The sequence below is a fragment of the Chiloscyllium plagiosum genome, unplaced genomic scaffold (assembly GCF_037043375.1).
Source record: "Chiloscyllium plagiosum isolate Xiang-an unplaced genomic scaffold, Cpla_swu_hap1 HiC_scaffold_45, whole genome shotgun sequence".
Classification (NCBI taxonomy): Eukaryota; Metazoa; Chordata; class Chondrichthyes; order Orectolobiformes; family Hemiscylliidae; genus Chiloscyllium; species Chiloscyllium plagiosum.
Genome location: NW_028270183.1, coordinates 38929805 through 38946348, shown reverse-complemented (window position 1 = coordinate 38946348; position 16544 = coordinate 38929805). Strand labels below are relative to the sequence as shown.

The 16544-nt window shown below is 39.1% G+C and overlaps 1 protein-coding gene across 8 annotated transcripts in view; it reads right to left on the bottom strand.

The window, feature by feature from the left end:
• Positions 1-16544, bottom strand: part of LOC122552150 (pre-B-cell leukemia transcription factor 1-like) — a 621501-nt gene that overhangs the window by 118912 nt on the left and 486045 nt on the right. The window lies entirely within an intron of this gene.

Sequence of the window (16544 nt, the reverse complement as noted above, 5' to 3'; positions counted from 1 at the left end):
AAATAAGCTCGCCTAATAATAAGCATGCACAGCTGTTCATGACTGTAAAAATGCATTCAGTTCACTAATGTTCTATAGGAAAGGAAATATCCATTCTTAACCTTGCCTGCTTCTCTGACATGCAATTTCAGATACACAGCAATATGCTTTAACTGGGCAATCCACGATGGGCAATAGATGCTGCCCTAGCCAGCGATGTCAAACATTATATTCGCAAATAAAAGTAGAAATGAAATCAGTAAAAACATCCAGTGGTGATTCATTCATTAATGAGAGTATGATCAATTTTGTGGATGGGATCAGCATTTTGTAAAATGGTGCTAAACTTCACAAAAACTCATATTACATTGAACACAATGTGCATTTAAAATTTCACAATCTTTTGTGCTAGTCATGCAAACTTCAGTAAATTGCATTCAAAGAAACCTGAGTAACCAATTGGAAACTCCAGGGATCATTGCTTATAAAATATCAATACCAAGTTGTCAGACCAAGTTGAAGTAATTCAGGATAGAAATTCCTCTATTACTTTAACACATAATTTGTTAACAACATTATAAACTCAGTTAATTTAGTTGGAAAGAAGTTAAAGACAAAGGGTTCAAAATTAAAAGTAGAAACATAGGAGCAGGAGGAGGAGGAGGCCATTCGAACCTGCCCCATTATTCATTACTATCATGGCTGATCGTCTGACTAAATAGTCAAGATTAGAGTGGTGCTGGAAAAGTACAGAAGAACAGGCAGTATCCGAGGAGCAGGAAAATCAACCAAAATGTGAATTTTCCTGCTCCCCGGATGCTGCCTGACCTGCTTTGTTTTTCCAGCACCACTCTAATCTTGACTGTGAACTCCAGCATCTGCAGTCCTCACCTTCCTTGTCCAACTAAATAGTCGAATCCTGCTTGATCCCCATAACCTTTGATCCCATTTATCCTAAGTGCTATAACCAGCCACCTCTTGAATACATTGAATGTTTTGGCATCAACTCCTTCCTGTGATAATGAATTCCACAGGCTCACCACTCTTTGAGTGAACAAATGTCTCCTTATCTCCTTCCTAAATGGTCCAACCCGAATCCTCAGACTGTGACCCCTGGTTCTGGACCCATCATCGGGAACATCACCCCTTCATCTACCCTGTCTAGTCCTGTTAGAATTTTTTAAGTCTCTATGAGATCTCCCCATACTCTATATATGACACCCACTAATGTTTTTTGCTCCTTGGTATTTCTCAACGCAGAGCTAATATTCTTTGTCACCATTGTGATAATTTCCTCTTTAACCAGCAATGTCACTCCACCACCTTTTCCTTTTTGCCTGTCCTGAATACCCTGGGACATTCAGTTCCCATACCTGGTCACCCAGCAGCCATGTCTCCATAATTATACCATACCTGTTCACATCTATCTTCGTGATTAGTTCATTCACTTTATTTCAAAAGCTTCATGCATTTAGATACTAAGTTTTAAATTTGTTCCACTGGTAAATTTCCCTACTTTTTTGTAATTCCTTGATGCATAAAGATTTTCATCTGTTCTGTCTCTCACCTTTATTGTCTGGTAACCATCTGCCACATCACTAACCTGCACTCTTTTAACTTCAAATGTTCCCTCTAGCTGATCCCTCTCTCCACCCCTCACCCCTATCCTTTAGTTTAAAGCACTGTCCTAGCCCGAGTTATGTGATTCACTAGGACTCTGGCCCCAGCACAATTCAGATGAAGACCGTCCCATCGCAACAGGTGCATTCTTCTCCAGTACTGGTGCCAATGTCCCATAAATTCAAATCCATTTCTCTCATACCAATCTTTGAGCCACACATCTACCTGCTTAATCTTATTGACCCTGTGCCAATTAGCTCATGGTTCAGGTCATAATGAAGAGATTATTAGCTTTTTGGTTCTGCTTTTTAATTTAGCTCCGAGCTGTTCATATGCCCTTAACAGAACCTCTACTCTAATTTTATCTGTGTCATTGGCACCTCTGGGGACCATGACCACTGGAGCTTTATCCTCCCACTCCATGTTCCTCTGCAGCCTAGATGAGATATCCCAAACGTGAGCACCAAGTAGGAAACACAACCTTTGGGACTCTCAATCCTGGGCACAGAGAACAGTGTCTATGCCCCTAACTATACTATCCCCAACTACATCAACATTTCTCTTCTTTCCCCCAATTGGAATGGCTCCCTGGACCACTACAAAATAATTGTAGGGATAGAATGCATTATTAGCCCATGCTAATCCTTCCAATGCAGACACATGTAAATTTCATGTCTTCTATTCATTACCATGTGTGTAGTATGTAGCCAGCATTAAATACGCTGCTGAGTGGTTGTATTCCTCAGCAATGACCCAAATTTGTGAGATTAGCACTATTTAAGTGGCCTACACCTGCTCCCATTTTAATAGTCTTATGGAACTTGAAAATAATTTGAAATAAACAAATTAGTACATATTAATTAATAAAACACACTTGTCGTAATTATTTGTCTTCCCCGAAAGTGAACAAGGGAAATGTTACTAATTTTCAGGAACGGAGTTTAACAAAATGCTTACTTGTAACTTGATATTTAATTTATTTCCCCGCAGACTACATCACCTTTTCATTACTACAGATCTAAGTACCAAAGAAAAATGCTGTATTTTGAAAGAAAGTAGGGGTAAAGGATAGTTATTGACCTTTAAGATAATAGAAAACAGTTCCACAAAGATCAGCAAGAAATGCTGGCCCAGCCTTCATTACCCACATCCCATAATTTTTGAAAAGGAATGGTGGTGGTCTGTTGGTATAGCCAACAATGAGAAACAAAGGCAAGAAGACTTGAGAATATTTGCAGGCTGGTTGTTAATTAACAAATTAACTTTAACACTGTAAAAGACCACTTCTTTTTACTCTGGACTGCAGATTGAAAATGGGAAAATTCAACACAAATAAGAAATGTACAAAAAGAATGTTTGCAAATTGGAAAAAAAAGAAGTGAAGCTAAGTGATACATATTAAATAAAGTTACTTTTTTGGCACAGTGCATTGACACTATCTATCCTGGGTTCGAGGGAGCTCAGCATAGTAGCAGCCTTCTGATTGGTCCAGCTGCAACTTAACACAGATCCTGAAAATAAGATACAATGCAAGCTATTACAACACCTCTATTCCCTTTCTCTGTAGAGTGTTCACTCCCAACTCTCTTGTCAAAAGAGCAGGAAGTACTAAATTCAGAGACACTTGAAAGAAAGAATTCTAAAACAAAAGGAAAAGAAAAGATTCCAGGGTCCCACCAATCAAGGAAGTAAAAACTATCCATTGCTTGGAAGACAACATCGTATTATCATTGATAAGAATCAAAAGGATTCTGAGAACAGTGCATCTTTTCTGCTCCTGATTTGCAAACAGAAATGAGTTTTTTCCTATTTTTTCCCAACTATAGTTGTGATTAACTTTTTTTATGTCGTTAAAAATCACACAACACCAGGTTATAGTCCAACAGGATTATTTGGAAGCACTAGCTTTCAGAGCGCTGCTCTTTCACCAGGTGGTTGTGCAATAAGTGGGGGTTTGGGGTTAAGGGTGTTATAGCGTAAGTTTAGTAGCAGTTTATTTATTAATCATTCATCATTTTGCTAAAGTATAAGTGGTTATAATAAACCTACTTCTTCTGTTCATAACCAAACCTGGTATGTATTACTTTTGCATTCCAAAATGGACTTCTGCGGTTTAATTGGATTCTAAAAATGCACTCTTTCCAACAGAGTTAACAATATACTGATGAAGCAATGCACTTTTGTAGGAAAAACAGAAAAATCACCTGCATCTTAGAAAATTAGAAACTGAATGGAGTTGAAGACCAAAGAGAAATCTAAGGTTACAGGTGAATAAGGCATTAAAAGGCATTGCAAAAGAGCAAAGCAATTCAAAATGCACAGGTCTGATTTCCATATTATATAAAAAAGGATTCAGAAACACTGGTGAAAGTGCAAAATGATTTACAAAATATCTGTGAGATTATAGCTATTGGGAAAGATTAATAGGTTGGACTTTTTCTAAAGAAAAAAGTTGAAAGTGACCTGACAGAGGTCTTCAAATTTATGAATGCTTCACACAGGATAGATGTAGAGACAATGTGGAATTCTCCCACACTCTGAACAATGTGGGCAATGGCAAATCAGACAGGAAAATATGGTGAGATTGGAAAAATTAGATTCTTGATATACAGAAAAAAATCTAATTTTCTATCCAAGGTTTGATGAGAGATGAGAATCAGTCCAGTGACTTCATTAACATTTCAATATTATGTAAGAGACCACACAGTTTTCACTTTGGAACTATAAACTGAAATGGAAAATGGACTGCTAGAACGAAAACCAGGAGAAGTTTGCAACTTGCAATCAAACATTGCATATTGTTTGATTGCAACTTGCAATCAAACATTGCAAACATTGCAATGTTCAGTCCAATGTTGCTTTTTGAAAGGGGGGCAAAACAACAGCTCTGAAAATCTTTCAAGTTAAGAAAATTCTGCCTGACAACTGTCTTCTGATTCGTTGAGTTGTAGGGTACTAAAAAGCTGCAAGTGTCAAATGCACGAGTGTAAGAAACATCCAGAGTCTAAAGACACAAAGTACCTATCCCTCTCTCTCTCACTCCATGGAAAGAAGCCAGAAAAACAATGAAAGCTTAAAAGAAATAATTCATCAAAGAAAAAAACCTAAGTTCATCTGATCAACCATCAAATCGAAGGACTACCATCATCTTACAGACAACACTGTTCACCAATTCAAAAATCACAAGGACTATTAAAAAAATAACTTTGCGATTTTGAGTTTTGATCCTCCGAATTTTGCTGCATTATATCTATTATACCATTTTAGCTAGTCTTTCTTTTCTACTTGTAGTGTTTTTGTTAAACCAATTGTCTTTTGTCTGTCTTAAGCAAGATTGCATGTGTGTGTGTTTGGGATCTTCAAGCGGTATAGTTTGGGTTGCATAAATTAGATATCCTTTCTTTTCATTGCTCTTGTTAAACTTGTATATGACAATAAATATTTTTTCTGTTACTGAAGACACCTAGTACTATTTTCTTTAGTCCCAAATAGCAGTCAGACAAATCAGTTATTTTGATGGCCTCATTTGGATTTATAAATTTATACATTTTGTGACAGTATGTGGCACAATGGGAAATGATTATTGATGCACTCTTCCCATCAAAGTTGCGACAATTACCTATGCTCCTTCAATTATGTACCAGTAGCTAATGCCTCAATTTGTTTCATACCTGTAATTTGCTTCAAATAAATGGCCATGTCTTAAAGTTAAAGGAGTAACCCTCAGTCAAGTCAAGGGAATCTGACATCACTGATGTCAGGGTAGTGTCATGGTCACTCTGCTGATTGGGGTGGTCAGGGGTTCTATATCACTACAGCTCGGAGAGTGGGTCATGATCAATCCTGCAAGACCAGTGCTACCACTCAAGGGATCAGAGATAAGTCAGTTGAGGAGCTGCATGGATATCTTTCAGATGTCTGGTTTCTCATCAATCAGGTCTGTCTGTCTAAGTCAGTCAGGGCATGGGTTATGGTCAGTACTGGAGTCTACTGGCGTTTATCTTACTGGTTCCTTCCAAGAATCCACTGCAGACCTGTGTTGTATCTCTCAATCGTTATGCCACAAACATATCAAAGCTGTTATCAATGGAATTTGTGACCGATACACTGCTTCATCTTGTTTCCCCAAGATGTACTGCAGCCTGGGCAACATAACTGGCTTCACAAGTGCAGGGAGATAAAGACTGTTTAGACATTGTATTGAGTGTGCTAATATAATAATGAGGCTGACTTCATCAACAGAAATGGGTTAAATCTTTACAAATAACCTGTTATCAACAGTACCAAATCTCAGAAGTCTGCACTATGTGTTCAGGAAGCCACCATGGTGCCTATATCCTTGATAACTCTCACGTTCCTGATTCATTTTGAGGGCCAGATGCCTTACGAGATAGTTACCAGGAGACAGGGTTACCTTCTGTCACCATAGCTGTGACTCCATATTGCAACCCTCTGATTGAGGATAAGGTAGATATAATGCAGACCATTCCTTCACAAGAGTCATCTGGAATGGAGATGAGGTTCCAACACTTATATCAGTTTAGGGAGGCCTTGCAATATCCCCTAGACAAGGTGTGCCACATAATTCTTGCATGCCATGCACTGCACCTTTGGAGCTGGCGATGAGGCAATGTGATGAATTATGAACAACTGGGATACTAGCGTCAGCCTTCTAAGGAGAAAGATGAGAACAGTGAGCAGGAGGTAATTCACCTTCAGTATGGTAAAGTGTTGTAGAGTTGGGTGCAAACAGGTAAATGGGACGCAATTGACACAGCTCCCAGTAAATGTGAAGTCATCATTCATTGACTTTTACCTCTTTTGTTGCCTGAAAGGCAAGTAGCCAGTTTATGTCCGGTTTCATTTTGTTTCCTTCTCTTTCACTTTTCCTGTTGTTCAATAAAAGACAGCATTTTCAACTGTTTGAAGGCTTTCTAATATGTAATACTCTCCACATTGAACAATGACAACACATTATTCTACACTGGACATTATGGAAAGAGGAGCACACCCTTAGAACAGAGTTTTAAAATGGTACGGTACATGTTGACCAGACAGGTGATAATATAAAATAACAATATATTTATGAATGTGAGCCTCTAATTCCAACAAAGTCTCAGCTGTGCCACAATTGTGCCATCAGGAACTTTTCTTTTCTATTTCCCCTTCACAATGTGAAATATGAAAGGATATTCATTGTTAGCAGCAATTGACCTGATGCATAGCTGCTCTTTAAATATGCACAAGCAGCGGAAATCCCAGAAGATTCCAGCAGTTGCAAACATTTCTGCCACTGGTGAGTGCAAGATTTTGTGAGCACAGCACCATAGAGATATGGTACATACATAATAAAGTGAACAGCAGAGAATTGCAAGAGATGACATGCTTGAGCTACAGAGGGAACCCCTCCATGAAACTGCTCAAAATGGACATTTAGCCAACTTTTTAAAAAAATTAGTTCGACGTTTCCGCTTGCAAAAAATCCAAAAGTGAGGCCCTTATGTTCAAGATAGGAACTACGAATTGAAAAGGGAAAATAAGGAGAAATTCCTTCACTCAGAGTCTTTTTAATATGGATTACGCTATTACAGGATATTGTTCAGGTAAATTAGATTAGATTCCCTACAGTGTGGAAACAGGCCCATTGGCCTAACCAGTCCACACCAACCCTCTGAGGAGTAACCCACCCAGACCCATTTCCCTGCGACTAATGCACCTAACACCAAGGGCAATTTAGCATGGCCAATTCACCTGACCCGCACATCTTTGGACTGTGGGAGGAAACCGGAGCACCTGGAGAAAACCCACGCAGACACGGGGAGAATGTGCAAACTCCACACAGACAGTCACCCAAGGCTGGAATTGAACCTGGGACACTGATGCTGTGAGGCAGCAGTGCTAACCACTGAGCCACCGTGATATAGCCAAATTTACAGATGACACTATAATAGGTGGGACAGTAAGTTCCAAAAAATAAGTAAGAAATATACAAGTAGATATAGATAGTTTAGGGGTGTGTGGCCAGACAGGTCACCCAAAATAATAAAGTTTATGATGGATTTAGTGAAAAATGGACAAGTTCCAAACTATGCTGGGAAATGGAAACCAGCCTTGACCAAAGTGACTGTGGTAATCCATGTGCTGCGAAATCCAGAAAGGCTGCAGCTACCAACAGACCATTTGCAACATACCTGGTAGCTGCAGACCCTACAATACACACCCAAATTTGGGTTTGAATGAAGTCAACAAAATTCATCTTTAGGGTGATTGGAAACATCAAGGTGTGTACCAGACACAGGGCCATCTCACACTCTTATTTGGAGGAGGTTACCTGCACCCAGCGCCTCCAGGAATGAAAGCCTAAGAACAACTCTGACGTCAACATGCCAATACCTGGTTGGTTCTGATCGATTAGGGTGATCAAGCCTGATTGATCCATGGATGAACGGTAAAGACCCTCCCAAAAAAGGCACAAAGACTTTGGAGTATAAGAATCGCCACAAAACCACGCTCAGCTCAAAAACAACAACCGAGGAGAGAAGGTATCCCTGAAATCATCAGGAGAAGAAGACCAGATGACATCACCACATGAAGCATGGCCAAGTTCTAGTGTGGTGATATATAATCATCCAGAGTTAAGTTAAAACACAAAATAGCATTTGTAGTAAATTATTAATTTATAGTGTATTTTGCTGTGATAGTATTAATTATGTCAAATAAATGAATATTATTCTTTATTACTATTAAGAGTCGACTCAATTATTTTGCTAAACATAAGAGTTAAAACACACTGTGTAGCAGGCGCAACAGGTGAATGAGTCAAAATTTGGCAGATGAAATTTAAAGTGGATAAGTGTGAAGTTATCCATTTTGGTCAGAGGAATAGAAAGGCAACTTATTACCAAAGTGGACAGAAACTTCAGAATGCTTCGGATTAGAGGGAGCTGGGTGTTCTCATGCTTGAATCACAAAAAATCTAGTAAACAGATACAGCAGGTAATAAGGAAGGCCAATAGAAATTTGGCGTTATTGCTAAAGGAAAAGAGTATAAAAGTGGGCTTATGCCTCATGCGCTGCAGACCGCGTACAATAACATCTCATTACACCTCTGAAAAGTTTGATGAGAAAATATCCAAAAGTAGGTAAGTGCAACTGTGTAAGGCATCAGTGAGACCACATCTGGAGTACTGAGTACAGTTTTATCCCCTTACTTGATGAGGTATGTAGTTGCCTTAGAGACAGTTTAAAGGAGATTTACTAGATTGCACTAGACAGTAGCAATATGGAGTCACAGCTATGGTTATAGAAGATAGCCCTGTCTCCTGGTAACTATCCTGTAAAGCATCTGGCCTTCAAAATGAATCTGGAATGTGAGAATTATCAAGGATATAGGCAACATGGTGGTTTCCTGTGCACATAGTGCAGACTTTTGAGATTTGGTATTGTTGATAACAGGTTATTTGTAAAGATTTAACCCATTTCTGTTGATGAAGTCAGCCTCATTATTATATTGGCACACTCAATACAATGTCTAGAGTTTAGAAGATTGAGAGGAGATCGAATGGAGATAAATAAGAAACTAAAGGGGATTGAGAAAGTAGATGTCGTGAGGATGCTTTCACTGGTGGGGTAATCTAGAATGGGAGTTTTAGAATAAGGAGTAGCAGATTTAAAACAGAGATGAGGAGGAATTACTTCTTTCAAAGTCATGAATCTGTGGCATTCACTGCACCAGTATGCTGTGAATGCTGGGACATCGTGTAAACTTAAGTCATTTTTAATTAGTAACGGGGAGTAGGCAGGAAAGTGGAGTTGAGGCCAGGATGAGATAAGCCATGATTGCATTGAAGTCAGAGAAGTCAGAGAAAGGGTTTTTACAAATGCATTAAGGACAAAAGGGTAACTAGGCTCCTCAAAGATCAGCAAGGCAGAAAATGTGGGAGATACTAAACGAGTATTTTGCATCAGTATTTACTGTGGAAAAGGATACGGAAGATATGGACTGTAGGGAAATAGATGGTGACACCTTGCAAAAGGCCCATATTACAGAGGAGAAAATACTGGGTGTCTTGAGACGCATAAAGATGGATAAATCCCCAGGACCTCTGTGGAAAGCTAGAGAAGTGATTGCTGGGCCTCTTGCTAAGATATTTGTATCATCGATAGTCACAGGTGCGGTGCCAGGAGACTGGAGGTTGACTAACGTGGTGCCACTGTTTAAGAAGGGAGGTAAGAACAAGCCAGGGAACTATAGACCAGTGAGCCTGACGTCAGTGATGGGAACGTTTTTGGAGGGTATCCTGAGGAACAAGATGTACATGTATTTGGAAAGGCAAGGACTGATTAGGGATAGTCAACATGGCTTTGTGCATGGGAAATCATGTCTCACAAACTTGATTGAGTTTTTTGAAGAAGTAACAAAGAGGATTGATGAGGGCAGAGTGGTAGATGTGATCTATATGGACTTCAGTAAGGCGTTCAACAAGGTTCCCCATGGGGGAACTGATTAGCATGGTTAGATCTCACAGAAAAGAGGGAGAACTAGCCATTTGGATACAGAATTGGCTCAAAGGTAGAAGACCTTTGGTGGTGGTGGTGGAGAGTTGTTTTTCAGACTGGAGGTCTGTGACCAGTGGAATGCCACAAGGATCGGTGCTGGGTCCACTACTTTTTGACATTTACATAAATGATTTGGATGTGAGAATAAGAGGTACGGTTAGTAAGTTTGCAGATGACACCAAAATTGGAGGTGTAGTGGACAGCGAAGAGGGTTACCTCAGATTACATCAGGATCTTGACCAGATGGGACAATGGACTGAGAAGTGGCCCAATGGAATTTAATTTAGATAAATGTGAGGTGCTGCATTTTGGGAAAGCAAATCTTAGTAGGACTTATACACTTAATGGTAAGGTCCTAGGGAGTGTTGCTGAACAAAGAGACTTTGAAGTGCAGGTTCATAGCTCCTTGAAAGTGGAGTCGCAGGTAGATAGGATAGTGAAGAAGGCGTTTGATATGCTTTCTTTTATTGGTCAGAGTATTGAGTACAGGAGTTGGGAAGTCAGCTGTACAGGACATTAGTTTGGCCACTGTTGGAATATTGCATGCAATTCTGGTCTCCTTCCTATCAGAAAGATGTTGTGAAACATGAAAGAGTTCAGAAAAGATTTACAAGGATGTTGCCAGGGTTGGAGGATTTGAGCTATAGGGAGAGGCTGAGGGGCATTGTCTATAGACAATGTCTTTTCCCTAGGGTCAGGGAGTCCAGAACTAGAGGGCATAGGTTTAGGGTGAGAGGGGAAATATATAAAAGAGATCTAAGGGGCAACTTTTTCACACAGAGAGTGGTTTGTGAGGAAGTGGTGGAGGCTGGTACAATTGCAACATTTAAGAGGCATTTGGATGGGTATATGAATAGGAAGGGTTTGCAGGGATATGGGCCGGGTGCTGGCAGGTGGGACTAGATTGGGTTGGGATATCTGGTTGGCATGGATGGGTTGAACCGAATGGTCTGTTTCCATGCTGTACATCTCTATGACTCTGTAAGTGGAAACCATGAGCTGTAAGAAGTATATAAACTGGCTCACAAACAGCCTGTTTCTATATTTACTGTTATGCAAGTTCATAGCAACTAGCTGCTTCATGCTGTTATTGTACAGTATTTTCCATGACAAGATGCTGTTGTCAAGAGAAAAAGTCATGCTGCTTATCACACAAATTATGTGGTACCTAAATTTCAGTTTCAGTATGATGCCTGGTAGGTGGGGCGCATGTCTGAATGGCTGATAAATTGTATTAAAAGCATATCCCCTCAATTATTTGCAATAGGCATCCCATTCTCCAAAATTCAGAACATGATTTCCAAAGACAGATGCTATTTGAAACTGGATAGCACTTGGTGAACAATCCTGAGTGTGCCAAAATTACACAAACAACCAATTTATGACTGAGTCATATGGGGTTCAGTTACATTTGCTAGAAGCTACATATATTCATCCACAATGATCTGTCTCTGTGTGAGAAAGGACCATGTCCAGGTTATACAATGTTTCTGAAGTAAAGTGTTAGGTGCAATAATTTCCTGGGCCATTTACCATAGCATTACCTTGAAAATCAGAGTCAACTTGTCAACCAATCAGTACACTTTCTTCATGCAATACAAATTGTTGCTCCTTTTGAAATTTGTCATTCCTGCATTTGACCTTCAGGCTGAAACCTCAACAGCACATTTATTTTTTCAGTAAAACTCATAGTTATTATTTTACTATTCTTACATTTAGTTCTTTATTGTCTGTAGGGCATCCCACCAAACAAGATGGAGGTTGCCTCTTCAGTAGCAGTGATGAGTTTCACAACAATAATAAAAGAATGAAAGTCCTGCACATGATACATGCTTTAGTTAGTTCTCAGTGACACTGTTCATGAAAACAAATATGATGCATTACTTTATAATGGCTAGATTATAATCCCAATGTATGCATGAGAAAAGACTAATATATTATTACTATGGCAAAACTGTGTTCATTTAAAGCAATGAATCCAACTGTGAACAACTGAACAAAGGTTGAAGTCACAGTCACAGAGTCATAGAGATATACAGCACAGAAACAAACCCTTCAGTCCAACTCGTCTATACCGACCAGACATCCTAAATTAATCTAGTCCAATTTGCCAGCACTTGGCCCATATCCCTCTAAATGCTTCTTATTCATAAACCCATCCAGATGCCTTGTAATTGTACGAGCCCTCCACCACTTCCTCTGGCAGCTCATTTCATAAATGCACCACCCTCTGCCTGAAAATGTTGGCCCTTAGGTCGCTTTAAAATCTTTCCTGTCTCACCTTAAACCCAAGCTCTCTAGTTCTGGGCTCTCACACCTGGAGGAAAAGACCTTGTCTGCTTACCCTATCTATGCTCCTCATGATTTTATAAACATCTACAAGGTCACCCCTCAGCCTCCGAGGCTCCAGGTAAAACAGCCTCAGCCTATTCAGCCTCTCCTTAAAGCATAAACCCTTTAACCCTGGAAACATCCGTGTAAATCTTTTCTGAACCTTTTCAAGTTTCAAAACATCCTTCTGATAGGCGGAACACCAGAACTGCACACAATATTGCAATTAAAGTTTCTTATTTTAGTTAGAGTATGTACTTTGCAAATTTTACTGCAATTCAAAGCTTCAAGCTCCAACTTAGTATGTCATCGACACATACTGGCTGACCCCTGGTGGCATTATTCATGATAAACTAGATGATGCATTTTCTTGTAATGACTAAAGCATAATATCACGGCTTGACGATAACACTGAATATTCATACTGTGCCTTTAAGTTTGTTAAAAAATCCCAAATAAAGAAAAATTTAACAAAAAATTATATTAGTTCGTTTGGTCAAAGGTTTGATCAAAGTTAGGGTTAGGGATCATTGGAGAGAAGGAAGTTGAGGTAGGGGGTGAGGTTGAGGCAGGGATTTTTAAAGTTCAGAGTCTCAACACAAATGTTGGAATAGTTAAAAATTGGGAATGCTTAAGAATCCAGAACTAGGTGAGTACACTTATTTTGGAGAAATATAGGACTGGAGAAGATTGAAGAGATGAGAGGTCAGGAAAAGAATCTTAAAAATGAGGTGATGCTTAATTCTGCCTAGTTAGGTCAGTGAGTACAGAGAAGAAATTGTTTGTGCAAGTATTGTACAGGGTAACAAAACTGTAGACAATCACCAGTTTGGGGGTGGAATCTGGGAGGCTGACCAGGAGTGCACTGGAATTTTACAGACTAAAAGCAACAAAGGCAGGGTGAGGTTTTCAACAGCAGATTAGCTGAGGCAGAGTGGAGTCAGGTGATGTTATGAGGGTAGAAATAGACAGCCTGACTGACGGCGTGCATATGTAGACAGAATTTCATCTTGGGCTCAAATACGACACCAAATCTGAAAATGGTCTGGTTCAGCCTCAGTCACTTGTCAGGAAGTTTGTAGCTGAAGTTTATAAAAGGCAGGTCACTGAAGACAGTGGCTTTATTTTTTCAACATTAATTATAAGAAATTCTGATAATCTAGAATTAGATGTCAGAAATGCAGTTTGATAATCTAGAGGACGTGGCCAAGTCAAGAAAGAGAAGCCGTGGAGACATAGATCTAGTGTTGCCAGTATATATGTGGAAATTGAAGCTGTAATTTGGAAATACAGTAGCGTAGGACAGAATGGACATGAGAGGTAGGAGGGAACAAGGTTATATCCTTGGGAGACATACAGGTATTTGTGAAGCAGCAGGAAATTAAGCCATTTTAGAAGACATTCTTGATCCAGTTTAGATGGGTAAGAATGAAATTAGGCACATGAAGTCCCACCTTGTCGAATAACAATGGAGCAGTATTAGATGAGGATGGTGTGGTCAACCATTTAAAAAGACGCAAGACAGGTCTAGAAAGACAAGCAGTAGACTTGCATTTATAATACACAGACAAGAAAATATTGAGCTTAGAGAATGACATCTCCAGTTAACAGATTGAGATCTTTCACAATACCGTATATCACTATTTGGTCAAACAATTCAGGAATTGGAATGAATGTCTGAACCCCTTCAAAGCATATCAACTTTTTTTTATTTGAAAGCAAATGTAAAATGCTGTGTTCCAGATGTGATTAGAGTGGTCCACCATTAGGTTTTAAGCAAAACGCACTTTATGCTTACGATGCAGTTAAAATCAAAATAAAAAAGAATTGACATTACTTTAACTCTATTGAAATACCTAATAAAGTATTATTCTCTGCTAATTATTAACTGTTCTAATACAGCAGCATTTCATAAGCACACCCTTGGCAAAGATAAATTCAGCAAAACAGATTTTCCGCACATGCAATCCCCCTTTCAGTCCTTGAGAATGAAAGAAAGAATGATTTATTATCATGTGTATTTTACAGTGAAATACAATAAAATACAGTGAAAAGTTTTCAATTATTGGCATAATCTGGTGCTATTTTGATAGTTTAAAAGAAATGAAAAGATATAGTTTAAAGAGAAGTCCACATCATATGAGTTCTGACCTAGCTCAGAACCACTTCTCCATGCTGTTATGAAGATGTGAAGGACTTAACAAGGACCCCGCATGCTGGAAAATTTACAAAGTAACATTTGATGCAGAACAAGCAGCACTCGCTGAGTTGCTATGAGACAAAAACAAATTTGAATTTGGACAATCAGTTTAAATTATACCCTGAAAAAATATTAAACTCAAATCCAATTTGAATTGTGTATACTGACAATCTTAGAAGCCAATGACACAATCCGATGCTTTGGGGTTATAAGAGTGGGGAAAATTGAACAGTTGAGAAGAGAACTGCCAAGCCCAGCATGTAAACAGGCTGCTTGAAAAATAGCTCTCTTAAAACTACCTTTTTGATCAGTAACCTGTGATGCAGAAATTCCTAACATAAGAAGACACAGGAAGATCCAAATAGAAGAATGAAAGCTGCCTGGTTTTGAGATAAGAAGGGTGGTTTTGTAGAGCTTGATTGGGAGTTTTATCAGACTAGTATTATAGAAGGGAAGGTAAGGGATAGGTTAGAGTAAGGAATGGTAAATAGTTGTTAGTTAATTATTTTCTGTTATACTTTAAGAAATAATGTTGTTAATGTTTACTTTAAATAGTTCTTGGCCGCTCAACTTTTACAGATTACTGCATGGGATAAAGCTTTGCTGTGTTGCTGGTTTTAAATTAAGCAGGAGGGTTGACCCCGTGTCATAACAGTTTGGGGGCTCGATACATGATTTGAACCGGTTTAGACAGATTTGAATAGATTTGGGAGTACGAACAATCCCAGCAGATTTAAATATTTGCATTAAACATTAGTGTCCTAGATCTTTAAATAAAACTTAGGTGAGGCAATTTGTTTAATTTCAGTGACTTGTGGTTGATTAAATTAAAAGTGAGGGAAATGGCTCTTAAAATTGCTGGGATTTGAAGACATTCTGGGATTTGAAGATGGTTCTCAAATTTGCTAAGAAAGTTTAGAAGAAAAGAAAAAGGCCATACTTTTAGAATTAGCAAAGAAGTTAAATTTGGGTTAAACGAAAGACAAAGGTAATGCTGAAATTGTAAGGGAATTACTCAAACACTTAGCTGTGTCTGAGAAACTGACAAGTGCAGTGAAGAAGGAAAAACTTAAATTACATTTGAGGAAAATTGACTTAGAAGATAAACAAAGGGAGAGAGAAAGGGAAAGATGGAGAGAGAGACAAGGTTCTTGCCTGAGCCAACAGTGAGACAGAGAAGGAAGGGAGAGAGAAAGAGAGAATGAATTTGAACTTGAGAAGTTGCAACTTAGTCAGCAAAGTCAAGTTAACAGGATGGAGATTAAAAGAGAAGATAGTAATATATGTATATATATGGCATAACTCTGCCACATTTTGAAGAGAAAGATGTTAGAACATAGAACAGTACAGCACAGAATAGGCCCTTCAGCCGACCACTGGTCCTCATGTATACACCCTCAAATTTCTGTGACCATATGCATGTCCAGTAGTCTCTTAAATGTCCCCAATGACCTTGCTTCCACAACTGCTGATGGCAACACATGCTCTCACAACTCTGTGTGTAAAGAACCCGCCTCTGACATCCCCTCTATACTTTCCTCCAACCAGCTTAAAACTATGACCCCTTGTGTTAGTCATTTCTGCCCTGGGAAATAGTCTCTGACTATCGACTCTATCTATGCCTCTCATTACCTTTATACCTCAATTAGGTCCCCTCTCCTCCTCCTTTTCTCCAATGAAGAAAGTCCGAGTTCAGTCAACCTCTCTTCATAAGATAAGCCCTCCAGTCCAGGCAGCATCCTGGTAAACCTCCTCTGAACCCTCTCCAAAGCATCCACATCTTTCCTATGATAGGGCGACCAGAACTGGACGCAGTATTCCACGTGTGGTCTAACCAAAGTTTTATAGAGCTGCA